The 23,713-nt window shown below is 49.5% G+C and overlaps 1 protein-coding gene across 11 annotated transcripts in view; it reads right to left on the bottom strand.

The window, feature by feature from the left end:
* mypn (myopalladin) overlaps positions 1–23,713 on the bottom strand; it is a 268,796-nt gene that overhangs the window by 235,081 nt on the left and 10,002 nt on the right. For 3 of the 11 annotated variants that reach the window (XM_078223666.1, XM_078223671.1, XM_078223676.1), the window contains exon 1: positions 8,329–8,524. The exons of 7 other annotated variants lie outside the window; for them this stretch is intronic. The gene's annotated coding sequence lies outside the window, so the exon portion shown is untranslated. Of the gene's footprint in view, positions 1–5,832; positions 5,852–8,328; positions 8,525–23,713 lie in introns of those variants that run through there. One more of the 11 variants, XM_078223669.1, reaches the window with a different exon arrangement.

Genomic DNA, 23,713 nt, shown 5'->3' with positions numbered 1-23,713 from the left:
AGGACAGTCTGATCATTTCCGCATTTGGGACTCACTGACATGTGGAATGAAATTAGCAATTATTAATCGAGGTACAAGTCCAATGTAGCCCAGTTCCACAGCAAATGTTGTGCTCCTGAGGACAGTACACTTCCCTTCTCCACATGATGGAAGACTGTGCGGACCCTGGGGATGATTCTCCCAGCCCGCTGAATTGCTTTTGTAGCGCAGCGAGCTGGGAGACTCATGCGGAGGCCGTTTCGCTGGGCACCACGGCGTCCAGGCGTCTCCGGTAGCCGGATTTCTGGTGCCACCAGCTCCGCGCCAGAAATCGGCGCAGAACTGAATAATTTATGTAAAATCAAATTACAGTACATTTTAAATAGCATTAGCGAGTCCGGGACTGAAATCTCCAGGCCCGCTAGCTCCTACCCCCCCCCGCCAGGGGTGGTTCACACCAGTGGGGTTTACAATAGCTCCCAACTTGTGGGGAGCTGGCGGCCTGACCCTACTAGAGTGCAGGCGGGAGGGCCATCGAGGCCCCCCCAGAGGGTCAGAGATTAAGGGGCGTTGCCCCCTGGGCATTGTCAGCTTCGCAGTGCCAGCCTGGCTCCCCGGCACTGCTCAAGGGACAATGTGCCAATGTCCAGGAGACACCTTGGCACTGCCCACTGCACATAGGGCAGTACCAAAGGGGCGAGGCCTAATGGTGGGTCAGGGCCTGATGGAGGAGGCGGGGCCTCTGGAGGGTGATTGGTGGGGCTGGGGGTGCTGCTGCCGCTCTGCACTTGGGCTGAGTGACAGAGGGAGGGAGGCCAGTGATTGGAGCTGTGGGAGGGAGGGGGAGGGGGAAAATCAGGACTGCGGGAAGGGCGGTGGCCTGGGCTGCTGGCGGGGCAGGGGGGGAATCGCCCCTGTATTGTTCATCTAATTCCAACTCACACTCCCTTCAAACAAAACTACCTCACTGGAAGGATCATTCTCACTGTTCCTGCCATCTCTGATGAGGATGTCCATTTGAAAAATCATTTCTGTTTTCTGTACATTTCAGTTTTGTTTAACTGCTTTTAAATTTACAAATTTCCAGCCTTCAACACTATTATTCCTAGGAAACCCATCTCCAAACTCCATGGCCTGGGGCTCAGCACCTTCCTCTGCGACTGGATCCTGAACTTCCTAACCCAAAGACTGCAATCAGTAAGGATAGACAACATCACCTCCACGATCATCCTCAACACCAGTGCCCCACAAGGCTGTGTCCTCAGCCCCTTTCTATACTCCTTATACACCTATGACTGTTTGGCCAAATTCCCCTCCATCTCGATTTTCAAGTTTGCCGATGACATCACCGTAGTGGGTCAGATCTTAAACAACGACGAGATGGGGTACAGAAATGAGATAGAGAATCTGGAGAACTGGTGCGGCAACAATAATCTCTCCCTCAATGTCAACAAAACGAAGGAGATTGTCATCGACTTCAGGAAGTGTAAAGGAGAACATGCCTGTGGTAAACCACTGCTATATGTCATCTGTAGTGGTTAACCACCGGAGTTAGTATTTCTCAGTACCTGTATATGTGGCACATCCCTGTCGGTCCCGCCCAAGTCTCCTCCCCCTGGTCCGGGTATAAAGGCGGTGGCTCCTCCCCCTTGCTCTCAGTTCAGACCAGATCACCGACAGGGATGGCTCCAAGTTCTTGCTAATAAAAGCCTGTTTGTCTTGCTCACAACTAGTCTCGGTTCGATTGATAGTGCATCAATTTTATTAGCAAGTTTATTTTGAAGAATGGAGCAGTTACTGAAACCCGAAAGGCTGAATCTGGACCCGCAAGCTGCTGGAGCCTCTAACACGTTTGACCACTGGCTGCAATGCTTCGAGGATTACATCGAAGCCTCCACTGCCATCAGTACAGATGCTGACAAACTATGGGTGCTCCGCGGCCGGGTAAGTGACGTAGTATACGCTACGATCCGAGACGCAGAAAATTATACGACCGCTATCGAACTGTTAAAAGGCCTGTCTAATAAACGGCCTAATGAAGTCTACGCGAGACACCTCCTCGCTACGCGCAGACGGCAGCCAGGTGAATCAGTCGACCAGTTCCTGCGCGCGTTGCGTCTGCTTGCCCGGGACTGTAACTGTAGGTCTGTGACTGCCACCCAATATACAGAAAACTTAATCAGGGATGCCTTTGTCACGGGCATCAGAACTCTTTATACCTGGCAACGGCTGCTGGAACAGGGTGCGCTGGACTTAAAGAAAACGGTGCAACTGGCTGAATCCCTAGAAGTGACCTCACAATACCTCGAATCCTACTCACCTGACCACGTGGGCGCATCGTGGACACCGCGGCCGTCGCTACCGGGAGGACCACAGCCCTACACCGCCCCACGCCTCTCCGGTGACCTGACCACTGCTGCGACCTCTGGAGGCCCGAAATGCTATTTCTGCGGCCAGGGTAAGCACTCCCGACAACGCTGCCCGGCGAGGGAGTCATTCTGCTCCGCATGCGGGAAGAAGGGGCACTACGCCAAGGCCTACCGTAAGTCTGCTCCCAAATCCACGAGCGCCACGTGTGACCCGCGGGGGCCGCCATCTTGGACGTCCCCGGCTGCGTGTGACCCGCGGGGGCCGCCATCTTGTACGCTCCCGGCCACGTGCGATCTGCGGGGGGGCGCCATCTTGGATGACGTCATCGGCCGTCAGAGACCCGCGGGGCCGTCATCTTGGCTGACAACTACCGCGAGTGACCAGCAGGGGCCGCCATCTCCTACCTCATCAGCCCCCTACAGCTATCTGCAGGATTCAACGGTGGCGTCGGTTCCCCTGGACCAGACCAAGCCTCATCGTCTCGCCGAGTCCATGATGGACATTGAGGTAAATGGGCACAGGGAGCATTGTTTGTTTGACAGTGGGAGTACGAAGAGCTTCATTCACCCCGATACGGTGCGCCGATACGCCTTTTCCGTGCGGCCCGTCCAGCAGACGATCTCCATGGTGTCACAATCCCGCTCTGTAAATGGCCTCGGCTGCTGCGTGGTGACCCTGAAGGTGCGGGGCACAGTATACAATAACTTCAGGCTCCTCGTGCTGCCACACCTCTGCGCTTCCGTACTCCTGGGGCTAGATTTCATGACCCATCTGAAGAGTGTCACTATACAGTATAATGGATCTTTTCCCCCGCTCTCCGTCTGCAATCAGCAGCGTCTAAATTGCCCACCGCGCACCACCTGCAGTCTCTCGACCCTTAAGATCGCCCCTCCCTCCTTGTTTGCGAATCTCACTCCCGACTGCAAGCCCATCGCCACCAAGATCAGGCGGTATAGTGCTGGCGACAGGGCCTTTATTAGGTCCAAAGTCCAGCGGCTCCTCAGAGAAGGGATCATTGAGACTAGTACCAGCCCCTGGAGAGCACAAGTGGTAGTCGTTAAGTCCGGGGAGAAACACAGAATGGTCATTGACTACAGTCAGACCACTAACCGATACACGCAGCTGGATGCGTACCCCCTTCCCCGCATATCTGACATGGTCAATCAGATTGCACAATATCGGGTATTCTCCACCATCGACTTGAAGTCGGCGTACCACCAGCTCCCTATCGCCCGGAGGACCGCCAATATACGGCATTCAAGGCGGATGGTCACCTTTACCACTTCTTCAGGGTCCCCTTTGGCGTCACCAACGGGGTCTCGGTCATCCAGCGCGAAATGGACCGAATGGTAGACCAGAACGGGCTGCGGGCTACCTTCCCGTACCTGGATAACGTCACCATCTGCGGCCATGATCAGCAGGACCACGATGCCAACCTCCACAGATTCCTGCACACGGCTTAACCTGACTTACAATAAGGAGAAGTGTGTATTCAGTACACACCGCCTCGCCATCCTCGGGTACGTAATGGAGAATGGGGTCCTCGGCCCCGATCCCGACCGTATACGTCCCCTCCTGGAACTTCCCCTCCCCACTAGCCTCAAAGCACTGAGAAGATGCCTGGGCTTCTTCTCATACTATGCACAGTGGGTCCCCAACTATGCGGATAAAGCCCATCCACTCATAAAATCCACCCTTTTTCCCTTGACGGCGGAGGCCCGTCTGGCCTTCAACCGCATCAAAGCTGACATCGCGAAGGCCACGATGCACGCTATAGACAAATCCATCCCGTTCCACGTGGAGAGCGATGCATCTGATTTCACCCTAGCCGCCACCCTTAACCAGGCGGGCAGACCCGTGGCCTTCTTTTCACGAATCTGCCAGGGCCCCGAAACTCGACACTCCTCTGTCGAGAAAGAGGCCCAAGTCACGGTAAGCACAGTGGTTAGCACTGCTGCTTCACAGCTCCAGGGACCTGGGTTCGATTCCCGGCTTGGGTCACTGTCTGTGTGGAGTTTGCACATTCTCCTCGTGTCTGCGTGGGTTTCCTCCGGGTGCGCCGGTTTCCTCCCACCGTCCAAAGATGTGCAGGTTAGGTTGATTGGCCATGCTAAAATTGCCCCTTCGAGTCCTGAGATGTCTAGGTTAGAGGGATTAGTGGATGGGATGTGGGGATAGGGCCTGGGTGGGATTGTGGTCGGTGCAGACTCGATGGGCCGAAGGGCCTCTTTCTGTACTGTAGGGTATCTATCTATCTATCAATAGTGGAAGCTGTACGGCACTGGCGCCACTATTTAGCTGGTAAACGGTTCACCTTACTCACGGACCAACGATCCGTTGCCTTCATGTTCAACAACACGCAGCGGGGCAAGATCAAGGTCGACAAGATATTACGGTGGAGGATCGAACTCTCCACCTACAATTACGATATCTTGTATCGGCCCGGGAAGCTCAATGAGCCACCTGACGCCCTGTCCCATGGAACATTCGCCAGTGCACAGGTGGACCGGTTACAGGCTCTCCACAACGACCTCTGCCATCCGGGGGTCACCAGGTTTTTCCACTTTATTAGAGCCCGAAACCTGCCCTACTCAGTTGAGGATGTCAGATCCGTAACTCAGAATTGCCAGGTCTGTGCGGAATGCAAGCCGCACTTCTACCGACCAGACAGGGCACACCCGCCCCTTTGAACGCCTCAGCATCGACTTCAAAGGCCCCCTCCCCTCATCTGATCGCAACATATACTTCCTCAATTTCATTGACGAGTACTCACGTTTCCCCGTTGCGATTCCCTGCCCAGATATGTCCTTGGCCACAGTCATTAGGGCCCTGCACGGCCTCTTCGCTCTGTTTGGTTACCCCAGCTATATCCATAGCGACCGGGAATCCTCCTTCATGGGTGAGGAACTGCGACAGTACCTGCTCTCTAAAGGCATAGCCTCAAGTAGGACTACCAGTTACAACCCCCGGGGTAACGGACAGGTGGAGAGAGAGAACGCCACTGTCTGGAAGACCGTTTTACTAGCACTACGGTCTAAAGGCCTTCCAGTCACCTGCTGGCAAGAGGTCCTACTGGAGGCACTACACTCCATTAGGTCCCTCCTTTGCACAGCGACCAATGCCACCCCCCACGAACGGATGTTCGTGTTCCCCAGGAAGTCTTCCTCAGGGACTTCACTACCGTCGTGGCTGGCATACCCGGGCCCTGTCCTGCTTCGGAAGCATGCCAGGACCCGTAAGTCTGACCCCCTGGTCGAGAGGGTACAACTCCTCCACACCAACCCCCAGTACGCCTATGTTCTGTACCCCGACGGGCGGGAGGACACGGTATCTATCTGTGACCTAACGCCCGCAGGTGACTCAGGGATCCCTATAGCCCCCAACCCCTCACCCCCAACTTTGTCCCTACCATGTCAGAATCACTACTCACTCCTCTCGCCCCATGTACAGCTCGCCTGAGCCCCAGGAGTAGTCACCACGCACCCGATGGGCAGATGAAAACACGGATGACAGCTACGTTCCGGCGCCCGAAACGACACTGCGACCTGAAACCACGTCGGAACCGGCACTACAGAGATCGCAGCAGCGGAGCAAGCCCCCGGATAGACTCAATCTGTAAATATTGTAACTATTGTTCACTCTGCCTCACCCCCGACGGACTTTCTTTTAAACAGGGGGTGAATGTGGTAAACCACTGTTATATGTCATCTGTAGTGGTTAACCACCGTAGTTAGTATTTCTCAGTACCTGTATATGTGGCACATCCCTGTCGGTTCCGCCCAAGTCTCCTCCCCCTGGTCCGGGTATAAAGGCGGTGGCTCCTCCCCCTTGCTCTCAGTTCAGACCAGATCACCGACAGGGATGGCTCCAAGTTCTTGCTAATAAAAGCCTATTTGTCTTGCTCACAACTAGTCTCGGCTCGATTGATAGTGCATCAATGCCCCTGTCTACATCATTGGGGACGAAGTAGAAAGGGTAGAGAGCTTCAAGTTTTTAGGTGTCCAGATCACCAACAACCTGTCCTGGTCCCCCCATGCCGACACTATAGCTAAGAAAGCCCACCAATGCCTCTATTTTCTCAGAAGACTAAGGAAATTTGGCATATCAGCTACGACTCTCACCAACCTTTACAGATGCACCATAGAAAGCATTCTTTCTGGTTGTATCACAGCTTGGTATGGTTCCTGCTCTGCCCAAGACCACAAGAAATGACAAAGGGTCAACAATGAAGCCCAGTCCATCACTCAAACCGGTTTCCCATCCATTGACTCCGTCTACACTTCCTGCTGCCTCGGAAAAGGAGGCAAGGGTAGTTAAGGACCCCACCCCGGACATTCTCTCTCTTCCACCTTCCTCCATTGGGAAAAAGATACAAAAGTCTGAGGTCACGTACCAACCATCTCAAGAACAGTTTCATCCCTGCTGCCGTCAGACTTTTGAATGGACCGACCTCGCATTAAGTTGATCTTTCTCAACACCCTAGCTATGACTGTAACACTACATTCTGCACTCCTTTTCTTCTCTATGAACGGTATGCGTTGTCTGTATAGCATGCAAGAAACAATACTTTTCACTATGTACTCATGCATGTGACAATAATAAATCAAATCAAAAAAATGATTCATTCATAAAGTGGTATTTCACTGAGGTCAGTTTAGCTCAATTGCCTGGATAGCTTGTTAGTGATGCAGAGCGACGCCAACAACGTGGGTTCAATTCCTGTACAGGCTGAGGTTATTCATGAAGGCTCAACATTGCTCCTTGCCTGTAGTGTGGTGATCCTCAGGTTAAATCACCAGTGAGCTCTCCCTCTCAACGGGAGAGCAGCTTATGGTCATCTGAAACTATGGTGACCTTATCTTTTTTGGTATTTACTTTTAAAAGATACATGTCCACCCCGAATCAAACATTTTTCCTGGAGCTCCCTCGCTGTCAGGGTTGTGGATGTACCTAGCCCACACAGACTGCAGCAGGTTGTGAAGGCAGCTCCCCACCACATTCTCAAGGACAAGTAGGGGTGGTGAATAAAATATTGGTCTTGCCAGTGACACCCTCATCCTATGAATAAGTGAAAAAAAATCTGTCTGCTTAAAATGCTAATAGCTTCTGTCTGCTGATTTAGCTTAGTGTATATCCAGTGCCTTTGAAGGAAATTTTTGTGAAGGCTATCTCAGTGCCGTTTCTTCCCCCAGAAGGAAAGAAACAGTTTGGACCAGCATTCTTATTTGCCCATTTTACTGTGTTTTCCCCTTCTGGTGAATGCCAATGGGGATGAAACTTGGTGATACTGAATCTGTTATTAGACTACCAGTCAATATTACTGATGCATTGATCGCTCTGAGCTGACCACATGTTACTGACACTCAAACAGCAGAAAACAGCAGAGGAAACATTGCCCTTCCAGAAGAACTCTTTCTGCAGCTGTTGTGTACGTTAATTCTAGGAGCAGCTTCTCTCGAAGCAATAATCTAATTATAGGCTGTGATATCATTTTACTATAGAAAAATCAAAGCAGGCCCTGAGTCATCTGAAATTTGTTTCAAACTGTGAATCTACTTTGTAGTGATACTGAATTTTAGAAATGGACCTCAGAATGGAGAGGGGGGGGGGAGGAGGGGGGGAGGGTGCGGGGCGGAGGTGGCAGAGGTCATTCTATAAGAAGTAATGACGTCAGCGAAATATCTAAGGCATGTGTGGCAGAACACAAAGCAGCATTAGCTTCAGTCGCTTAATAAGATAAAAATACACCATCCAACAAGTCCTGAACTTGAGCTCAAACGAAACCCAATGACAACGTTTAAATAAGATTCTCAGCACTGGAATCCAGTGCTTGTATCTGTTGAACAGAAGCACAGAGGCTTGGCAAGTGTTTATTCTGTATGTGAGTAATGATTCAAAGAGCATGCTACTTTCAATTCTATATTCATCTCTATGAACTATTCAATACATTAACACTGCAGAACACTAATAAAACAATACCTTTAGACTGGCCCAGTGGATGGTGTGATGTGAGAATCTAGCAGTGGCAGTTACCCAGTAGAAGTAGAGAGATGAAAGTTGGGACGGCTCTGCAATCCTGCAGACCCTTGGGACAAGAGCAACTCACAGCCCGGGGGTTGGTTGAGAGTTAACCTTGACGTTGGTGAGGTAGTGGTAATAAGCAATGGGCAACCTGTCACCACGGTGCAAGTCGCATTTGTCAGCATGCTGGGTCCGAAGTTATTTTCGGCAGACGAGAGAGACCATGTGCCTAGAACATGTGCACCTCATTGGATGGCAGGCTGTGAGCAATGTATAGCAGCACCTAAGACACAGACTCAAAGCTTAGCCTATAACATTTCTCCAATGGATATGCTAGAAATCTACAATGATAGATCAGCACTAACCGAATAGTGAGTGGGACAATTACCCAGAGCACTGCTTTTATATTATTTCAAGACACATTACATTCCTGTAATGTCCAAAGATTAGACTTACAAAGTGTCATTTCAGAATAAAAATATGGATAAACTACTCTGAAGCATTTTTCATTCTATTCCCCAGTGACTGTTCAACAGGTGGGTGCTCCTAAAATTAGCTACTACATGTCAGTTGCCTTTGTTGCAAAGACCCATATGCTGATTTACTGTTCAAAGAAACCCATTTGCACTAGCTTATAACATTTGTTAAAAAGAATGTCATGACATATACATTTTAAATATAAGAAAGCAGAATGAATATTTGTGTTTTGCACTTATGTTCCAAAATTGAAGCACTTATAAAGTTCAATTCCATTTGTTTCTTAATCCTACTACAATCAAACTATTGACCATCCAACCTCTCAGGACCCATGTTAACTGATATTATTAACGGTTCTCTCTCCTCAGGTACTGTTTATCCACCCACTCCCTTTAAATCTATCAATTTAGAGGGAAGGTGGTATAGTGACATTGTCACTGGACTAGTAATCCAGAGATCCAGGGTAATGCTTTGGGGACCTGGGTTCATGTCCCGCTATGGCAGATGGTGAAATTTGAACTCAATAAAAATCTAGAATTAGAAATCTAATGATGACCATGAAACCATTCTTGTAAAAACCCACTGGGGACACTCAGCTCTTTCTCCCTGTACCCCGCCACTAACTCTGTATTGTCACACATCCAATATTGTCTGACATCCAATATTGGATGAGCAGAAATTTCCTTCAACTAAATATAGGAAAGACTGAAGCTGCTGTAAGCTCTGGCAATTGTCTCCATCCTTGGCAACTCTCCGAAGCTGAGCCAGACCATCCCCAACCTTGCTGTTGGGCTTGACCCCAAAATGAGTTTCAATGAAACATCAGCCCATCGCTAAGGCTGCCTGCTTACTTTCTATCCCGTAACATTGCTCAAGTCCAATCTTGCCTCAGCTCGCCTGCTGGTGAACCCTTCATTCCGTGCCTTTGACAATTCCAACGTTCTCCTCTTCTACTCTACCAATATTCATGATCATTCAAAACTCTTGTCACCTGTACCTTAACTTGCTCCAAGTCTCATTCACCCATCACCCCTGCCTTCTGAACTGCACTGGCACCTGGTCCATAATGCCTCAAGTTTGGTATAATCAACCTTGCTTTCAAATCCTCCCGTGGCTTCACCCCTCTTGTGGCTGAATAATATGCCCAGTCACAGTGGACGGGACTCACACCTGGAAGCGGGCAACATTCCGACTCCCCCGTCTGCCGTCCAACCATGCCGTATAAAAGGGCAATTATAAAATTCGCAGCCTGAGGGCAGGTTTCCAGTTGTAAGACAGAGTGTATTTCCAGAGCCCGCCCAATTGGTGCTGCAGGACGGGATGTTTGGCATCTGAAGCTGTTGGCCGTGACCCAGAAGGAGGTCACGACCGCTCATTCAAAGGGCTAGCTGGCACAGGGTAGTGTCAGGTTACCCACCAAGTGGGTGCTTTCCCCTTGCATCTATCGAGTTTATTCAGAGGAGATAATATCAGGCTTGGTTGCAGGTAAGTGTGGATGTGTTTACTGAAATGTGCACATTCTAAGCTGTTTCTTGCCACTCACCACAGATGGTATTCAATTTGACCATGAACATGTTTTCAAGATCTGAACATAAGAGGAGCTGCTATCGTTCCACTCGTCTTCCTCCATGGATGGCCAAGAAATGTGAGTGAGGGGAGAGGCAGGAAAGAAAGGCAAGAATAGTCCCAATGTTCAATGACAAATCCCTACGAGCCCTCCTCCAAGCTGTGCCTACCAGATGTGAAGACCTTATGCCAGCAGTTGACAAGAGGAAACCTCCCTCAGTGACATGGACAACCTGGTGGAGGTTAGCAGTGTAGGCATAGTGCCTCACATATGGACGCAGTGCTAAAAGAGGCTGAATGATCTCCTGAAACTGGCCAGGGTGAGTAACTCTTCATTATGTCTATTCTTCAGCTGTAGGGAAGGCTGGAGAATGCTGAGGTCCAAGGCGGCAATATACAGGGCATTGCTCTTAGCGCACATGCCTCTGTGGATTTCTCATGGTGATTCTATAGGAGTGTACACATGAGGAAGGTGCACCCCTGGAGCGGGTTCTAATACCAACTAATGGCCTTTCGGCTGTGCTTTCTGCACAGGTGAAGCCTCTCCTGTGGTATACGACAGAGATACTGGACTGACAATTCCCTCCAGGGATGAGGAAGAACCCTTGCTGAATGTAGAGTCATCAGCATCTGCGTATCAGCGCAGATACTGGCACCTCGATTTAGTGGATCACGACAAGGGCAGGCACAATCTGGTGAGGGCGCTTCACAGTCTTAAGTGCTGCTGCCAAAGTGTGTGGTGGAGTAGGCTTCGGGCAGTGGGAGGTGTGTCCAAGGTGATCCAGGAACTGATTCCGAGTCGGATGATGAGCCTCTGGAACTATCTGTTAGGTAGAAGGTGGTGGAGATTCATTGTGAGCTGTGTGGAGATTTGGTGTGTATACCAGAGGAATTGTGTGCTCTGGCTCAGACTGTGGAAGTGTCCATAGAGGCCACGTGCACTGTGATCACCCACCGGAGCACCACACTTCCCCTGTGGACATACTGGCGACTGTGCTGGAGGGGTAAACTGAGCATCAGTCTGACATAGTTGTAGATATGCACTCCACTCTGCACACCATCATTCTGGCTCTGAGCCCAGGAGCTCAGAATGGAATGGAATTACCTACCCTGTTAAACATTGCATCTGTGAAAACCTTGATATAGTGGGTGTGTAATGCCACTGAGGTCTCCACATGCTGCCTGAAAGGATCCTCTTGCACAATAGCTACCTTTACAGCTACAGGCTTTGGGTAACCACCAAAACAATTAGAAGAGACCTCCCTTACCAACATGTCATAAAGGACTGTTGTTCTTAAGAGCCTGAGTTTCCTCTGGCATTGTGTCTCAGTCATCTGAAGGTAGCTGAATCTCTGCCTATATACTCGAGGGACAGCAGAGGTCCTTCATCACCTCTGTCGATGCATCTTGAAGTATCTTGGTCTGGCATAGCTCTGCCACTCCTATGCAGCACCAGTGCATCCTGGACCTCTCGATCTGCCCTCCTGCCTCTCGGGATGTGTCTCCCACATAGAGAACCATTCTGACATTTTCCCTAAGTAAGTAGATGGAGGTGTTGGTGAGGGTCCAAATTCACCTCTCAGCAGGAAGGATAAGACCTCGAAATGAGAGAAGTATTGAATGGAAACTCCTCTCTACATCTAGACAGCACTGCCAGCAGTCCTTAATTCCCTCGCTAAACATTTCTGCCTCTCTTTCCTCTTTTAAGATGCAAGTTTCTGCCGTTATTTGAAAAGGCTGTTAGTTCGAGCACCTACAGGGGCCTAAGGTGTATGATCTTGGTGAATCTTGTGGAGAATTGAAGGGGTATGGCACTGTGAGAAGGGGCTCAGAGCCTCGAAAGCTTGTGTGGCTTTTGCTACCAAATAAACCTGTTGGACTTTAACCTGGTGTTGTTAAACTTCTTACTGTGTTTACCCCAGTCCAACGCCGGCATCTCCACATCATGACTGTGAGAAGTGCCACTCTTTGGATAGGATGCTGAATAGCAGTCAGATAATAGTCATTTTCATGTAATTTGCCAAGAAGAAAATTGGCTTCAATAATCAGTCAAATTGAGTAGGTTTAAAACCAGCATACAATCAATTTCCCAGTGGGCAGGTTAGGTTAACATTACTCCCTCAAAGACAATAAAAGGAGCTGGTATTCTGAGAAATTGAGAATAAATGGGCTGAAGCATGTCCTTCATCTGAACTGTTAATATAATTTTGTTACTAAAATGAGAGATTTGCAAAATTATTTCCAGTTGACTTTTTCAGTGCAAGTTCACACACTTCATTAAACAATGAAAAGAGAATGAATCACAGGACAATTACAGATATTTGGTTTGTGTCTCCTGTTCAGCATAAACAGGACAGCGGAGCCATGACAATGGTAGGGTGGCTTTCCCATCAGAGTGACCCAATTTGAGGTGCCACACTGCACCCACCCCCGCAATCCCTTCCACCTCCCCCACCCCAAGTTAGGCAATAAACCAATATAAAATGCAAAATAGGGTTTCATCTGAGCTGCCGTATAACTGTGCTGCACATTGTCCAGCATTCCAGAGTAGGACAATACTCTCCAAGTGCAGTGCATCCAAACAGCCCAGATTCTGTTCTGCCGTCGTAATCCCCTCATTATGTCACATAACAGCACCACCCTCAGCCCACACTGGTACAGACAGCCGGTTCACACTTGGGCTAACTGGAAACAGGATGGGTTGTTAAAGGGAACTGCGAGAGAACGTGGACACAAATACAAAGTTGGAATTGGCTGAGCTGAATTAGAATGTGCACCGAAACTTGGGGGCAGCTAATTTGGGGTCGGAGATCGGAATTTGGGAGTGGCAAGAATAAAAGTCCGCATATTGGTACTGGGGAAGAGATGATGAGCAGAAGTGGGACTTGCCTGGGGGCTGCAGAGTGGACTTGGGAATGAAGTGCAATGATGTGAGAGAGGTACCCAAAAAATGTCAGTGTGTTGTTTCTGGCAAGAAAATCGACGTGTTTCTCTCTAGACACTGCCAAAAAATTGAGGGGACGTATTTCACATGGTCAATAAGGGTGCGGGGCCTCAACCCAGCTGTACAGAGATCAGGATGCCATCTTTAAAGGGCACCCCAATCAGAATCTGAGTAAACCTCCTCCCCCCCCACCCCCAGCCCACCACAGAGATCTCAGGGGCTCTGCTCCCCACAACCGATCGGAGTCGGCACTCACTAGCGATCATCAGCCCCTTCTCCCTTACCCTACCTAGTTTGAACTGGCACCGACTTCCAACCTTCTCCCGACCCACCCCCCACCCTCCAAAGGCCTTCACGGGCATCCACAGCTCCTCCATCCACTTCCAGCCACCAGCATATCAAAGAGAATCCCACCACCAATGAGGCTCCCGCTGGGACCTGCCCCTTGGAACAGGTTGGCACTGCCAGGTTGGCATGGGCAGGGTGCCATCCTGGCAGTGTCAATCTGTGCCAAGGGATAGTGCTAGGGGGCATTGCCAGAGCACTGCCTGACCACGTCCCTTGCCACCAGGGGGTAAACATACCTTTATGCCTCTAGGGCAGACCGCCATGACAGGTTCACATCTAAGTGAACCTGTTGTAAACTATGCCGCTGTGACGTCATGTCAGAATGGTCTCAATATACGGTGGAGTATGAATATCCGGCGAGGTGGCAGATTAATTATATTAAAATCTATTCAAATGAATGTAAAGCAGGTTCATGCCCGTTGCAGGTGTGAACCTGATTGTGTCACCGGCGAGGGGCGCGGAAGATCCGAAATTGCGATCTTGCCGGTGAGAACTGCAACTTCCGGATATTGAGCACCCACTGCCATTCGCACAGACGGTGAGCGCAGGCTCAAGATTGTCCTCATTATCTGCAACAAATTCAGACCGGTCACAAAATGGTAATCGTGACTGGCCCAGAGAGAGCACAACCACTAAACAGGGAATGAATGCTAAGGATTTGATTCCAGGTAAACAATGAAATACTGGGCCCGATTGGCCCATCCTGAAGCGCGTGTTTTTGGCGTGTCAGGTTGGGATATGCGCGTGTCTGCCATTTTGCGGGATTCGCACATTCGTTCCCGTGCATGCGTGTCTCCCACAGCCGGAGAGTAGGTGCAATCGGGACCATGCTGGAAACCAACGGGAAGAAAGGTCAGTGATTTAAATCTGTTTTTAATCTTATTTTGTTATTATCGGGCACGGGACTGAATTCTCCGAGCCCGATAGCATCTCCCACCCCGCCAGGAATATTTCATTCCGGCGGGGTTTAGAGAAGCTTCCCACTTGCGGGGACCTAGCGGGAGACCCCGCTGGAGTGAAGGGGGGGCAATCAGGGCCCCGGGGGACAGGCGGCTGGGGGGGGTGGTGCCCCCGGGCATGGGCATCCTGGCAGTGCCAACCTGTGCCCCCGGCACTGCCCAAGATTGCGGTGCTCCAGGACAGGGCTGGTGGGGGTGTCGGAGCTGGCCTGCGAATGGATGGGGGGGGGGGGGGTGCCGCGATCGGGCCGTGGGGGTGTTGTGAGGGGCAGCGGTGTGGGATCCCGGTCTGGCCAGCGATTGAGCCAGCCAGCAAGCTGCAGTCTGACAATTCGGGGCCACTGCGCACGCACAGAGTTCCGGAACTGTCAGACTCTGGCGTGAATAGGCCCCACCTCCCCCCCCCCACCCGACCCCCGAGCTTTTAATGATATTCACGATTGTGACCTCTGCAGTGCACAGAGTGTGGGAGATTCAAGTCTGAACTCCTACTGAAACAATTGTGATTTACACCAGTTTTCCCACCAATTCAGTACTTAGAATTTTGTTGGGAGAATCGGGCCCACTGTTTCTACTGGTGGGTGAATGGGGCAAAAAGGGAATGGTGCCAGAAGATTATCGCTGATCATATAGAATAGATGTGGAGATGCCGGCGTTGGACTGGGGTAAACACAGTAAGAAGTTTAACAACACCAGGTTAAAGTCCAACAGGTTTATTTGGTAGCAAAAGCCACACAAGCTTTCGAGGCTCTAAGCACATTAGAGCCTCGAAAGCTTGTGTGGCTTTTGCTACCAAATAAACCTGTTGGACTTTAACCTGGTGTTGTTAAACTTCTTACCATATAGAATAGAACAGGGGGGGGGGGGGGGGGGATTCTCACAAAAGTACTGAATTGGCGGGAAAACTGTCCTAAATTCTGACTGTTTTGTCAGTTCAGCTTCTCACCTGAATTTCCCCACTCTGTGTACCACTCACCTGATTTAGGGACTTGAGACTCCGAAAGCTAGTGCTGCCAAATAAACCTGTTGGACTGGTGTTGTGAGACTTCTTACTGTGCTTACCCCAGTCCAGCACCGGCATCTCCACATTACTGCAGAGGTCCCAGTCGTGAATATCATTAAAAACCCAGGGGGGCGGGGCCTATTCACAGTTCTGGAACTCCACGCATGCGCAGTGGCTCCGATCTGTCAGATTCCCCGTTTGCTGGCCAGCCCGGGATCACCGCAGTGCTGCCCCTCCAGCCCTCTCACACGGCCCGATCGTGGCCCCCACAACAATTCCCGGGCCAGCCCTGACCCCCCCATCCTGTCCCGGAGTGCCTCGATGCACAGCAGCCCCCCCCCCCCCACCCTCCCCAGCAGTGGTGATCCCCCCACCCCCCTCACCCGGGCAAACCCCCCCCTGCTGACCCCCCCAGGAGACAGGGCCCCCTTGCAGACCGCCCCCCCAGCCCGCCCCAATCGCTGCCCTCCCTCCATCCCAGACCGATCCCAATTCAGTGGCAGCGGGACCCCCCACCCCACCGATTGCCCCTAGGCCTCCGCCCAGGCGCATGAGCACTTTGTCCCTTGGGCAGTACCAGGGGGCACAGGCTGGCACTGCCAGGGTGCCCATGCCCAGGGGGCACCACCCACCCCGCCGCCTGACCCCTAGGGGGCTTAGATTGCCCCCCCCCTTCATTCCGGCGTGGTCTCCCGCTAGTTCTCCGAATGTGGGGAGCTAGTCTGAACCCCGCGAGAATGAAGTACTCCTGGCGGGGTGGGAGATTCAATCGGGACCTGAAAGTTCCCGATAATGAATCGCTAAAACATATTAAAACATATTTTAAAAAGATTCAAATTACCTACCTGCCTTCCCGCTGTAAAGGCGGGTACAATTTTGTCTTTTAAAAAGCATTTAGATAGTTATATGGGTAAGATGGGTATAGAGGGATATGGGCCAAATGTGGGCAATTGGGACTAGCTTGGTAGTTTTTAAAAAAAAGGACGGCATGGACAAGTTGGGCCGAAGGGCCTGTTTCCATGCTGTAAACCTCTATGACTATGGTTTCCAGCGTGGTCTGACCGGTGACTGTTCACCGGCTCTGGGAGATGCGCATGCGATCCTGTCACATGCGCAAATCCCGGTACAAGGCCGGCGGCGCACATCTCCCACCGCAACTCGCCAGAAAGGTTGCGGGTCGCGATGGGAAAATCACGGCCAAGATTTCAAACCGCCATCTCCTACCGCCACTGTTCACTCCAGGCTGACTGAGAATGGGAGCAGTGTGCAATAGCAACAAGGTGCAGACCTGCTCCTTGACACCTCTCTCATTGCAACAAACCCACAAACAAGGGCAGGGCTGCCATCCTTGTCTCATCTACCAGCTCCATTCACAGGGTGTTGCAGTTCAAATCCTGAATTCGATATCCAATCTGGGGCTGACCCATGTGAGTTTTGGTTAGGGTGTCCAACACTGCTTGGAGTCAGGCATTCTGACTACATACTGTCTGACTATATGATGCCTGATGACATAACATCTAATCATCTGATAAATACAAACGTTATTCATCTCTCATATAAAGGGTTCCCTGTCGTTGAGTATATTTGCTCATGGTCTCCAGCCAACAGCTATTGAGCAAGATGTTCCAAGAACTACCTTGCTTTGTCACCTTGGAGGATTTGTAACAATATAAGGACACCAAGGTCTCTCTGCTCAACAGCACTTTTCAAATTTATAGTCTTTCCATTATAGTCCTCCCAAATTGAATCATTACACACCTCCCCACCTGCAAGTTCCCCACCAAGCCACTCACCATCCTGACTTGGAAATATATCAGTGTTCCTCCAGTGTTACTGGGTCAAAATCCTGAAAATCCTTGTGGGTATTCCTACAAGTCATGATGTGGAGATGCCGGCGTTGGACTGGGGTAAACACAGTAAGAAGTTTAACACCAGGTTAAAGTCCAACAGGTTTATTTGGTAGCAAAAGCCACTAGCTTTCGGAGCCTTAAGCCCCTTCTTCAGGTTTTAGCATCCTGGGCCTTATCACCTGAAGAAGGGGTTAAGGCTCCGAACTTCCTAGTGTCCTACCATTGATTGAATACTTCCTTGTCAAATTACTCCTTCCAAAGGTATCACCTCATCCTTTTCAGGGTTAAATTCCATCTGCCACTTATCTGCCCATTTGACCATTCCATCTATATCTTCCTACTGGAATCTTTGTGTCAGCTGCAAATTACTAATCCTACCCCCCTCATAGTCATCTATGTTGCTTATATAAATGACGAACAATTGGGGATCCAGCACAGATCCCTGTGGTACATCACTGGACACTAGCTTCCAGTCACCAAAGCAGCCTTCTGACATCACCTTCTGTCTCCTACAACTAAGCAAATTTTGAATCCACTTTATCAAATTACCCTGTATCCCATGTGCATTTACCTTCTTTATAAATCTCTATGTGGAACCTTGTCAAAGGCACTGCTGAAATCCATATAAACTACATCAACTGCGCCACCCTCGTCTACACATTTGATCACCTCCTCAAAAAATTCAATCAAATTTGTTAGGCATGACCTCCTTCTGACAAAGCCATGCTGACTATTCTGACAAAGCAATGCTGACTATTCCTGATCAAGCCTTGCCTCTCCAAGTGGAGATAGATCTCTCCTTCAGAATTTTCTCAACAGTTTCCCTACCATTGACGTGAGACTCACTGGTCTGTAGTTCCCTGTCTCATGCCAAAGATGTGGGGGGTTAGGTGGATTGGCCATGCTAAATTGCCACTTAGTGTCAGGGGGACTAGCTAGGATAAATGCATGGGTTTATGGGGATAGGGCCTCGGTAGGATTGTGGTTGGTGCAGACTCAATGAGCCAAATGGCCTCCTTCTGCACTGTAGGATTCTATAAAAATTCTATAAACATTATCTCTATAACTCTTCTTAAATAGCGGAACCACATTAGCAGTTCTCCAGTCCTCTGGCACCTCCCCATGAGGTGGAGATGCCGGTGTTGGACTGGGGTAAGCACAGTAAGAAGTCTTACGACACCAGGTTAAAGTCCAACAGGTTTATTTGGTAGCACAAGCCACAAGCTTTCGGAGCACTGCCCCTTCATCAGGTCAGTGGGAGTTGTGTTCACAAACAGAGCATATATAGACACAAACTCAATTCACAAAATAATGGTTGGAATGCGAGTCTTTACAGGTAATCAAGTCTTAAAGGTACAGACAATGTGAGTGGAGAGAGGGTTAAGTACAGGTTAAAGAGATGTGTATTGTCTCCAGTTAGTGAGATTTTGCAAGCCCAGGCAAGTCATGGGGGTTACAGCTAGTGTGACATGAACCCAAGATCCCGGTTGAGGCCGTCCTCATGTGTGCGGAACTTGGCTGTCAGTTTCTGCTCAGCGACTCTGTGTTGTCGTGTGTCGTGAAGGCCGCCTTGGAGAACACTTACCCAAAGATCAGAGGCTGAATGCCCGTGACTGCTGAAGTGTTCCCGAACAAGAAGAGAACACGCCTGCCTGGTGATTGTCGAGCGGTGTTCATTCATCCGTTGTCATAGCGTCTGCATGGTCTCCCCAATGTACCATGCCTCGGGACATCCTTTCCTGCAGTGTATCAGGTAGACAACGTTGGCTGAGTTACAAGAGTATGTACCGTGTATCTGGTGGATGGTGTTCTCACGTGAGATGATGGCATCCGTGTCGATGATCCAGCACGTCTTGCAGAGGTTGCTGTGGCAGGGTTGTGTGGTGTCGTGGTCACTGTTCTCCTGAAGGCTGGGTAGTTTGCTGCGGACAATGGTCTGTTTGAGGTTGTGCGGTTGTTTGAAGGCAAGAAGTCGGGGTGTGGGGATGGCCTTGGCGAGATGTTCGTCTTCATCGATGACATGTTGAAGGCTCTGGAGAAGATGTCGTGGCTTCTCCGCTCCGGGTACAGGGTACATACTCGGCCAACGTTGTCTACCTGATACGCTGCAGGAAAGGATGTCCCGAGGCATGGTACATTGTGGAGACCATGCAGACGCTACGACAACGGATGAATGAACACCGCTCGACAATCACCAGGCAGAAGTGTTCTCTTCCTGTTGGGGAACACTTCAGCAGTCACGGGCATTCAGCCTCTGATCTTCGGGTAAGCATTCTCCAAGGCGGCCTTCATGACACATGACAATGCAGAGTCGCTGAGCAGAAATAATAGCCAAGTTCCACACACATGAGAATGGCCTCAACCAGGATCTGTAACCCCCATGACTTGCCTGGGCTTGCAAAATCTCACTAACTGTCCTGGCTGGAGACAATACACATCTCTTTAACCTGTGCTTAACCCTCTCTCCACTCACATTGTCTGTACCTTTAAGACTTGATTACCTGTAAAGACTCGCATTCCAACCATTATCTTGTAAATTGAGTTTGTGTCTATATATGTCCTGTTTGTGAACACAACTCCCACTGACCTGATGAAGGGCCAGTGCGCCGAAAGCTTGTGGCTTGTGCTACCAAATAAACCTGTTGGACTTTAACCTGGTGTTGTGAGACTTCTTACTGTACCTCCCCCATGGCCAGAGAGCAATTAAAAATTTGGGTCAGAACCGCTGCAATCTCCTCCCTTGCCTCCAACCGCAGCCTGGGACACATTTCATCCAGACCTGGAGATTTGTCCATTTTTAAACCAAACAACACCTCCAATACTGTCTCATTCCCTATGTCAATTTGCTCAAGAACCTCTCAAGTTCCACAGCTTCATCCTCATTCTCTTGGGTGAAGACAGATGTGAAGTATTCATGAAACACTCTACCAATGTCCTCTGGCTCCATCCACACCCTTGGTCCCTAATGGGACCGAATTTCTTTCCCTGGTTATCCTCTTCTCATTGATATACTTATAGAATATCTTGGGAATTTTCTCTACTTCTACTAGCCAGAGCTTTCTCATATCCCCTCTTTACTTTTCTAATTGCTTTCTCAAGCTCCACACTGCCCTTTTAGTACTTCACTAATGCCTCCACTGATTTGCTCCCCCTGTAACCTGCTGAAAGCCTTTTTTTTTCCTCCTCATCTTATCCTGATTATCTCTGGTCATCAATAGATCTCTGGGCTTGTTATTCCTGCCTATCACCGGAGAGTGAACGTGCTGCGCTTGTACCCTTCCCATTTCCTTTTTGAACTCCCCCACACCCCACCACACTGCTCTTCTGTACCCCACTAGTACCTGTTCCCAGTCTATCTTGGCCAGATCCTTATTTTATTAAACTCCACTCTCTCCCAATCCATAACATTTTTTTGCAACTTGTCTATTTCTTTGTCCATAACAAGCTTAAATTGTACCATTTTGTGATCGCTATCACTAAAATGCCCCCCCACCACCACCTCAATCACCGGTCCAGCTTCATTCCCCAGAATTAGGTCCAGCACAGCTCCTTCCCTTATTGGATACTCTGCATATTGGCCTATAAAGTTCTCCTGTGCACATTTCAAGACATCCACTCCAATCAAACACTTGACACTATGTCTACATCAGTTAATGTTGGGAAAGTTGAAATCACCTACTATAATTACCCTATTGTTATTATTTTTACACACCTTCGCGAATTGAGCATATATTTGCTCCTCAATTTCTCGCTGACTATCTGGGGATCTTAAATAAACACTTAGCAATGCGGCTGCCCCTTTTATATTACTAAACTCTACCCATAAAGCTTCATTTGATGCCTCCTCCAAGATATCATCGCTCTTTACTGCAAACTGACTCTTTAACTAATAATGCAATGCCTCCTCCTCTTTTACCCCCTCTGTCTTGCCTGAAGTTTCTATATCCCAGGATGTTGAGTTACCAATCCTGCCCCTCCTTCAATCATGTCTCTGCGATGGCTACTATATCACAATTCCATGTGTCTAGCACATCCCCCCACCCCCCTTAACTCATCTGTTTTACCTGCAATACTCCTGGCATTAAAGTAGCGGTCATCCTGACTTGCTTTACTCCCTTGAAACTGATTTTTCCTCTGACTTGTTTGTTTTACTGTATGATGCGGCATCCTTATTCTGCTAACAGTCTGTGTCCCCTCCTCCTGCCAAATTTGTTTAAGCTCCTCCCAACAGCACAAGCAAACCCATCCACAAGGATGCTAGTCCCGCTCTGGTTCGGATGTAGACCGTCCTGCTTGTACTGGTCCCACCTTCACCAGAAATGGTGCCAGTGATCCAGGAATCTAAAATCCTCCTGCCTGCACCAACTCTTGAGGCACACATTCATTTGCACTATCCTCTTATTTCTGTGCTCGCTGGCACGTGGGAGTAATCCAGAGATTATTACTCAAGAGGTTCTGCTCTTTAGCCTACTGCCTAGCTCCCTAAATTCTTGATATAAGTCCTCATCCCTCTTTCTACCTATGTCATTGGTACCGACATGTACGATGACCTCTGCCTTATCACCTCTTCAGGATGCCCCGCTGAAAGCATCCAAGGGTTATATAGATAGATTGGAGAAGTTGGAATGGAGAGAAGTTAAGATTGAGGGAAGATTTGTTAGTGGTATTCACAGAATCACAGAAGTGTTACAGCACAGAAGGAGGCCATTTAGCCCATCGCATCTGCACCAGCTCTCCAAACGAGCATCATGAATTTGTGTCATTGTCAGGGAAATGTGTTTTTTTTGTTTCTAGTACCTTGTCATATTCTCATATACAGGAAACAAGCTTGTGGGGGTGTGATTGGTTTAACTGGAAAAGTGACCAAAAGACTGGAAATGTCAAACATCAGTAACAAAGGTGTGATGGTAGCTGGTTTATTGGGGTGATGAATAGAGGAAACCAAAAGAACTTCAACAAGTATTTACAAATGACAAATCAAGAAGTGGTTTGAAGTTTCAAAGGGGAACATATACAATTGGAGGATTATAAATAGATGAAGCAAAGATAGAGTAAGTTTACTTTTAAAATAAAAGGGATGATCAATTCTGGGAAAAGGGAACGTCTAGAGGGTTGTTGGAAACAATAGATGCGAAGATCTAAGGGGAAAATACATTTAGGAAAACGGTACGGTAGCACAGTGGTTAGCACTGCTGCTTCACAGCTCCAGGGTCCCGGGTTCGATTCCCGGCTCGGGTCACTGTCTGTGTGGAGTTCGCACATTCTCCTCGTGTCTGCGTGGGTTTCCTCCGGGTGCTCCGGTTTCCTCCCACAGTCCAAAGATGTGCGGGTTAGGTTGATTGGCCAGGTTAAAAATTGCCCCTTAGAGTCCTGTGATGCGTAGGTTAGAGGGATTAGCGGGTAAATATGTGGGGATAGGGCCTGGGTGGGATTGTGGGCCGAATGGCCTCCTTCTGCACTGTAGGGTTTCTATGATGATTTCTATGAAAACATTAACAATTGTGTGGAGGTGATGGCTGATAAGATCTCAAAGCAAACAGAGTGTGGATGAAGCAAGATCTGTGAGAACCAGTTTGCTGTCACTTTCAGAGAAACCCTGGAGCAACAGCGCATTGTGTGATAAAATTATTGGAATTTTATAGATTAGAAAATCTATAAGTACTGTTGCCATCAAAAGGGCTTTGGCTCTAAGGGCTTAGGCGGAAAGGGCGAGACGGGGTAAGTTTAATTCTTAAGTACGTTTCTCTGTGTTCCTTGAAATAAGAAGGGAAATTATGAGTGTGAGGCCAGTCTGTTGTTCCCAATGTAGGATGTGGCCTCCCGGACGTCCATATCTGTGATGGGTGTGTCGAGCTGCGGTTCTTAAGGGACCATGTTAGAGAACTAGAACTGCAGCTCGAGGATCTTCGTCTGGTTAGGGAAAATGAGGAGGTGATAGACAGGAGCTATCAGCAGGTGGTCACACCGGGGCCATGGGAGGCAGACAAGAGGGTAACGTCCAGGAAGGGGAAAGCTCGGGTGATTGAGAGCACCCCGGTGGATGTGGTCCTTCACAATAAGTACTCCCTGAATACTGCTGGGGGGAACAGCCCACCTGGGGGGGACAGCCCACCTGGGGGAAGCAGCAGTGGCCGTGTCTCTGGAGCAGAGTCTGGCCCTGTAACTCAGAGGGCTAAGGAAAGGAGGAGGAAGGCAG

Source organism: Mustelus asterias, chromosome 11 (genome assembly GCF_964213995.1).
Source record: "Mustelus asterias chromosome 11, sMusAst1.hap1.1, whole genome shotgun sequence".
In the NCBI taxonomy this organism is placed as follows: Eukaryota; Metazoa; Chordata; class Chondrichthyes; order Carcharhiniformes; family Triakidae; genus Mustelus; species Mustelus asterias.
This window is presented reverse-complemented; position numbering and strand designations above follow the sequence as displayed.